Source organism: Alligator sinensis, unplaced genomic scaffold (genome assembly GCF_000455745.1).
Source record: "Alligator sinensis unplaced genomic scaffold, ASM45574v1 scaffold392_2, whole genome shotgun sequence".
In the NCBI taxonomy this organism is placed as follows: Eukaryota; Metazoa; Chordata; order Crocodylia; family Alligatoridae; genus Alligator; species Alligator sinensis.
The window spans coordinates 1285300-1292915 of NW_005842145.1; the positions used below are offsets into that span (position 1 = coordinate 1285300).

General features: G+C 36.6%; 1 protein-coding gene across 2 annotated transcripts in view; it reads left to right on the top strand.

Annotated features, from left to right (window-relative positions):
• The first annotated feature begins 6 nt into the window (after window positions 1-6).
• The window catches only part of RFX3 (regulatory factor X3), a 263571-nt gene continuing 255961 nt past the window's right edge, over window positions 7-7616 (top strand). For both annotated transcript variants that reach the window (XM_025206198.1, XM_025206201.1), the window contains exon 1: window positions 7-33. The gene's annotated coding sequence lies outside the window, so the exon portion shown is untranslated. The remainder of the gene's footprint in view (window positions 34-7616) is intronic.

Here is a 7616-nt window from a genome sequence, read left to right on the forward strand (position 1 = left end):
GCGGGGACAACGCCGCAGCCCTCCGCAGCCCAGGTGGATATGACGCCTCCTTCCCTCCCTCGCGCGGGCCGGGCCGGGCCGGGGCTTCCCCGCGGGCTGGGGTGGGGGGCGCGGCCCCCTCCTTCCCTTCCTCCCAGTTCGGCTGCTGGTGCTAGCCCCGCAGGGGACACATTATGGCGGGGGTGTTGTGTTGTGTGTGCGGGGGGCACGGCTGTGGCCAGGGCCCTTGTGGACGGTGCCTTCCTGTTTGCAGGGGGTTGATGCTGCGGGGGGAGGCCGGGCCCGACTTCAAAACACAAAAATGAGCCACCCGGGAACCGGTTTTGCCTCCCCCAGCGTGGGGGTTTAGATGGAATAGGGCTGGGGGAGCCTGGTGCCCTCTTACAGGCAGGGGGGGAGGGGGGCTGTTCCATCTCCCAGGATTGTGAACTTGGGATGTCTCAGGATGGCCCCACCAGCCCTGCACTTGTTCTGCGCTTTGTTACTGACCAGGTGCTTTCCTTCTGCATGTGCAGTTCAGGTTCCCTGCTTGTTTTTAGATCTGCCAGGGCTTTCTTTTGTACTAGAAACTGTTTTTTTCTCTGTTCAAGCAGTGACCCCATCCACCATGGTACTCACTCTCACACACACTCACATTGGTACACACTTACATTCTCACTCAGTTGCACGCACATGGTCATGCACATACTCACTTGCACGCTTACGCATGCATGTTCACTCATGCATGTGCACACATTTACTTGCACACATGCATGCTCATACGCTTGCTCTCACACTCGCTCACGCTCATGCTCAGTCCCATGCATGTGCACACACGCTTATGCACAGGCACTCACACGTGTGTACATGCTCGTACGTGCTCATGCTCACACACACACTCCTCACACACTTACATTCGCTCATGCTCACATACTATTTTGCTTCGCTGGGAAAGGCTGTTAGATTCTTTGGGGGTTTCTTTTTAAGTTTTCATCCACGTAATTTTAATCCGGATACAGTCCATGTATTTTTGTAGTTTATCCACAGTAAATTATCCTCGGTGTGGAGATGGCTGAGCTAGAGCATCCATTTCTATTTCCTTAAGCTCCCCACAGTGAAGGGAGTCCTAATCACTTTCATTGTGGTAGTAAGACATTGTGTGTTAAAGCAACAGAGAAAGGAAAGAGAGAAGAGGGCACTAGGAAAACTTGCTTGGCAATCTTATTTACCACAGCTACTCTACTTCAAAAGGGTGTTTTTTGGTGGCTTTCCTTTTTCCCCAGGGAGCTGAAATAGAAATGATGTTGTTGTTAAGGAAGTTATACACCTTTTGAACCTGAAATGCTTGTGTTGTGTTGTATGCCTTCAGCTTATACTGTTGATTTATTTACTTTTTTGACACAATGTAAATTTTTGGTATCTTATCATGGCAATTTTTTTTAAAACACTTTGACATCTAAATTTCCCCCTTCTGGACATGATGTTAAATCAGTTGCCACAAATAAGGTTGGTTTCCACAGTTAACAGATTCTTTTGTTAAAAAAAAAAATTTACAGATGATTTAAAGAGTTGTTTCCTTGTTTCATTGAATACAATTGACAGGAAGAAAGTGATGCTTTTTCAGTCAGGTATTTATGTTGATTTTTATTTAAAGCCTGCTATTTTAATTGTGAACATATTTTTCTCCACCTTTACGTTTGTAAGCGCTGCATCAAATGCAGTCTTGTTCCTTATAACAACACCAACAGAAAGCTATTGATTTATTTGACATTGCAACCTCTGAAGAATGTGGTAGTGTCAATTATTCCAGGGATTGTCAAGTGCAGGGCAGGTTAGATAATTAATGTGTTAGTGGTACTAATATTATTTTTTAACTAAGGCTTATTAGTTCTATTGCAGTATTCCTTTCCAGATATGTTTTCATATATACATTATGCAATTGAGATGATAGATTTCAGTGAATGACTGAATTCTCATTTTTTGTTCTTGTATAGAATCAAAACCTCAAATAATGGTGATACTAATGCTGCATTGAGAGAAGTTCAAAATACTTTTTTAAAGAGTGACATGAAAGAAGTCATTAATATTCATTCAATTTATTATAGTAGAGCTGTTGCATATACATTTCCAATCAGTGATTATTAGTTTTCTTTCAAGGAGTCATCTTTGATTCACTGTTTGTGAAAGTGTTTTCTGCATCTAACATGTTCTGCCAGGTAAGACTTCTTCTGCAAGCTGCTCTGCATCGGTGGACCTCTAGATCAGCAGAGTTTAGTTGATGAAGTACTGCATCAGTCCAGAAGTCCTCCTCTGCAAAGCATATTTCAGGATTAAGGCCCAAATCAGCAAAGGACAGGGAACTGGCTTTGAACTCTGAACTCTTATTTTTGATGGTGGGGGAGTGCGCAATGGGTTTTTAAAAGCTAGTAGTTAAAAAAGGTATGTTGTGCCACAGGAAGTTGTTAGTATTATTCAGTTGTATTTATTTAAAGCAGCTGTTGTATTAGGAAACTGAAAATGTTACCATGTTGCATCTGTAAGCATCACAGACTTTTACTGAGAAAATTATCTTTAACTATTTGTTCCCACCTTACAGTTTTTAATGTTTCTTATATGTTTTAAGCATTTCAATTCCCCATTGCTCTCCTGTTTCAGAATAGCAGATGTTTATGATGCTAGATAGTCTTTTGACACTAAAATGGTTTATGATTTTTATTTGTGTTTGTGGCTTAGAAAATGTAGTTGAACAAGCATGATTAATTGTGCAATTTAATGAACCTGCAGATAGCTTCATTGAGCCTTTGTGTTTCATATGCTCTGGTGTTCTTTTTAGTGAGCTAACTTGTATTAGAGTAGATGTACCTTTTAGTGACATAGTCAAAATAAAACGGGAATCATAACCTGCTTTTATGTAGTTTAAAATAGATGTTTTTCATCTGTTGGAGTTGTTAGGCCTTGTTTGGTTACTTCTGTACACGTTCTTTGTTCCCCAAATAGAACAATTTACTAGTAACAAGAAAAAAAAATCCCCAGAAATAATAGTGTTACATTTAAAAAAAAATTAATAAGGTTTACACACTGAATGGGAAGTGTGATTAATTTTTTTTCCTTTCTGTACCTGAAAAAAAAAATCAGGTTTCTGTAAAGTGTGTAAAATGTGGCAATCTCTTATCATACTGTTTGCTTTGTGTTCTAGTGTTCCATATCTTCAGTTTTTCTTTTTTTCTCATGAATTTTTTTCCTCTTAATATTTAAAACTATTGTGGTGCTTTCACCTGCAGACCCCAATGGCCAGTCACCAGCACCAGACATTCATATGTGAAATATTAAAGAGAGAGTGGTTTTTTTAAAACATATAAGGCACATTCTGTTTTTAAAGTGTGCATACACACTTTACAGTTGAAATTAAAGGTTGTCAATACATCACAAATATACAGGGAATAAAAGGAAACTTCAAAGTTATGATAGAGAGCTGGAGTGCTATTCTTAAATCAAGCTCTGCATCAGATGAATATAGACTAATTAGAATACCAAAGAAGTATGTTTTTAAATTATGAATGAAACTATTTATTTTTACTAAGAATGAGTCTGAAAAATTAATGAGGCTTTTAAATTTGCATGTTTTTTTTTTTTAAAAGGACACATTTTCCCACCAGCTATATGTTTCCCATTATTTATGCATTTCTGTTTAAAGGTGGTTGTGAGAGGAAGTTATAGTTTTCTCTTTGCTCACAGGTGCAATGTATGCCCATATTTTGGAAATTTAAGATTAAGTGGATAGACTGATTTGACTAAATCTATCTTGTTAGGGACAGATGGCTGCTTTAAACAGGTGTCACTTTCATTTCTGGTGCTTTGTGTTGAGACTTCCAGTGGCTCACAAAAGGGCTATCTAAAGCAGGTGGCATCCTCCTCTTTTGTCATTAACAAAATGTACTTTTATAGGAAACTATTTTTCCAGTGACTGGGTATATTTTAATAAGTACTATATATTATCAAAGTCTTAAACTCATAGCACATTTACATATTACATTTTTTGATAATCCTCTTATCAAACTTTAAAGAGGGGAAAGCATTATTGAGGAATATAATTTAGCCGCTTATGAATATGTGTAGGTAGAAATAATAATAACTTATTTCCTTGTAAGCCAAAGAAGAAAATTGGAACTTTGAAGTAACAGCTTGCTAAGTAACTGACTTCTAGTTTTTACTAAACCTGACTTATTATAAAAAAGTCATTACAAAAATCCCTACTAAATGGAATGGTAAATGAATTCAAAGTGTCTTTTTTTCCCCCTTTGAGTGTCTTTTGATCTTCAGAACATCCTTATTTTTAGTGTTGTTTAACCTTTAAAAGTTTGGAAAACAAAAAGTTGGAATATGAGAACTGCAGCTTTTCAGGTTTTATGCCCTCCAGCTCTTATTTTCTTTATTAGTGTAGAGAACAATGACTGGTGTCCATTCTTAGTCTGTTACATTTCTTCCACTAGATGCACCAGAGGGTGCTGTGCTATTTGAAACACGGTAAGAAAAAAAAATGGAAAATCACTGATTTATTCATAATATATAGGTTATCTATATAACATAGATTTTTAAAATACCTTTTGGAAAGGCCATGTTTCTGTGTTCTGTGACTCTTCAGATAGCAAGTTGTTATCCCTCTATATAGTGTTATGCTAAAGATATTAGAATACCTGTTCTGTCTGTCTGTCTCTCTCTCTCTTCCCCCCCCCCCCACATACACACACGCATGCACGCTCTTATGTGTTGTCTTTTAGTTAGATTGCAGTTGTATATTGAGTAAATGTGTTCACTGTGTTTGTATAGTCTTTACCCTACATTATATTGTCTTTATTTTATTTACTTTTATTTAGATAATTGCTGCTTATGGCAATAGCTTAATTTATTTTGTGTTTTGTGTTCATTCACACATTTTGTAGTATAGTTTAATGGATACATTATACTACCATTTGATTTTTAGCTATTAAATCTGTACTGTTGGATTTGTTTTTGGAACATATTATCTCAGTCTTTTGTTCCTTGTGGCAACTCTTGCTGGCAGAAGCTAGCTGTTCAGCATCTATTTCTAGGAAAGGTTGCGCACAGTTTTGTAGAACTGGAAGAGTAATCCACAACTTTCCCTTTATTATTGGAACTAAAAGGAATGATAAGCAGTAGCATTTACATATTTAAGATAACACCCACCTTCCATTATAAATAATTGATGTAAATGCGTAACTTAAAAATTAGGATGTCTTCTTTTTAACTGGTTTGATATCAAAACATAGAGGTTTGTATTATTCAAATTGGGTATACAGTTTTGGCCAAATACATTTCAAAACATCTTTGATATTCATTTCAGTGACAGCATTGGTGTGATACAGTTTCTTCTGCAGTTTAAAACAAATGTTTAGCTTTTCTAGTAATTTTCTAATAATCTAATGAATTCAGAGCTTTTATAACATGCCAAGATCTACTGATTTCATTTGTAAAGTGGTGTAACTTGGTTTACATTAGATTAACTTTCACTTGTTCAGTGGTGTTTGGATTTGTAAGGTATCCATATTGGTATAACTTGTTTATGGAGGACCATAAAAGATGTAAATTAGGTTAGTCTAATTTGGCCCAGGTTCTTACACACTCCTTCTAAAAAGTGTCTCTCTTGTTAGTTCTCAGTGTAAAAATTACTCTGCTAGGTTCCCTCATGCTCATACCTACTGAGCGAAATTCAGCACTGATCTCTAAGGTGTGTTAGTGAGCTGCATGCTGGTAACGGAGTTTCTGCTGATGTAACAAGCCCATTGAGAGAGCCAGCAAATATAAATTGTATCAATTTAGGCTTTCTCTAGAAATGATCAAATTTAATGCTAATATATTTCTAATCTTGTTTATGTGATCTCTCACATGGCATTTGTTGCTAAACTAAGCATCATTCCACACCAGTGGTTTTCAGCCTGATTAGACTCAAGTCACCCTCAAAAAGTGCTAGTTCTTTGCTTTCACTCATTTTTGGCTATGGAAAAATGAGAGAGCAATTCTTCTGTTGTAAAGAACTCAGAAACACCACAACAGGTCAGTGTGTTTTTTATGCTCTGGATTTTTATTTGAAATCTGTGGTTTTATCTAGTTTAGCATGTGTGATAGCAGTGCTGATATTGCATGGCACCCTTAAAAGGGTCTTATGGCCCTGATTTAGAATCACGGTTTTACATTAACTTTTAAGTTTGACCTAACTTTTTTTTACAGGTTGGTAACTTCTAACTCAAGTATTTAGTAATTGAAACAAAACCTCTGGCAGGTCTTTTAAATTTCTGTCATTATAATTTAAGAACCCCAAATATTGTGGGTGATACTTTGGTTCCTTTGCTTGACTGTGCATACAGTGCAAACAACAAATTACACGCACAGCTCGCATATATGAATGTGTGACCTTTACTGTTTCCTTGGTTTTCTTCTTCCTCTCATTGTTATTTACATTACTTTCATTTGTGTCTTGTCTCAGATTGAAAGCTCTTCAGGACAGGGACCACATCTTTGTGTTTACAGTATCGAATGCAGTAAGGGCTTGGATATGTGACACATTTATACCTGCATAGTTTACTTTAGTTTTGACCATGGATCAGTTTATTCTAGATTATCAGACTATAGCCTGCTATTACTGCACTATGACACAAGGTGGTAGAGGTGTTTGTATAAGCCCTTTTCTGTTGAGCAGATGGCTGTCCTTGTGTAATCTGTGGACCCATACATCAGTGTACATTTTTCATGGATAAAATTAAATTTCATGATTCATTCAGGGGAAATCCTACACTAGATTGGGCAATACCCTGGTGTAGTAGTTTATTGTCTGTTTGCCTGTATGCTCTATATTAATGTCAATATAAAGGTTGGTTACAGTGGTTAAATGTCATGTGTCCAGTTTCTCAGGCTTTGATCTTGACTGGACTTTTGGTACTATTACAGTATGAATAATAAATAATAACATTAGTGCTTGCTTACTGTTTATCTACCAAGCAAGTTGCTTCCCTCTTCTGTTTTGTTGCTTCATTTTAGGAAAACTAGCTGCATTTACCCTTTACCTGCTACACTGAGGGGATTCTCTTAAAAAAAATTAAAATCAGTGATGCAACAGTGTAAAATGTAGAGTACAAATTAGCAATACTATAACTGGTGCTCCTCCCTGGAAATATTTGACCAGTTCACTATATTTCAGTTTACTGACCCACTATTAGCTGATGACTGATTGATTTTTTTTTTTATAATTTAATAAATACAGTTTTTTAAAGAACATACTAGTTTTTTGGTGCTACCTTTTTTAGTGGGGGATTTACTGATTTTTTTTTTTAATTTTTTTTTAATTTTTAATTTTTAAAAAATTTTTAAATTTTTTTAGAATTAATATTAGTAGACAGGTATATGGGCATTTATCATTTCTCTACAGTTATGCTTTTTTTAAAGTCATGTCTTAGTTTGAATGGAGTGGTTTGCATCATCAACAGGGATCCTGATTTTCCCTGATAAAAAAAATTGCAAATTCTCTGATAAAACATTGCAATTTCTGTGATTAAACCCCCCAAATCAGTTATTAAAATGAAAGGCCCCTCTAGTCCTGCTGGTTCCCCTCACTTACCCCCCCA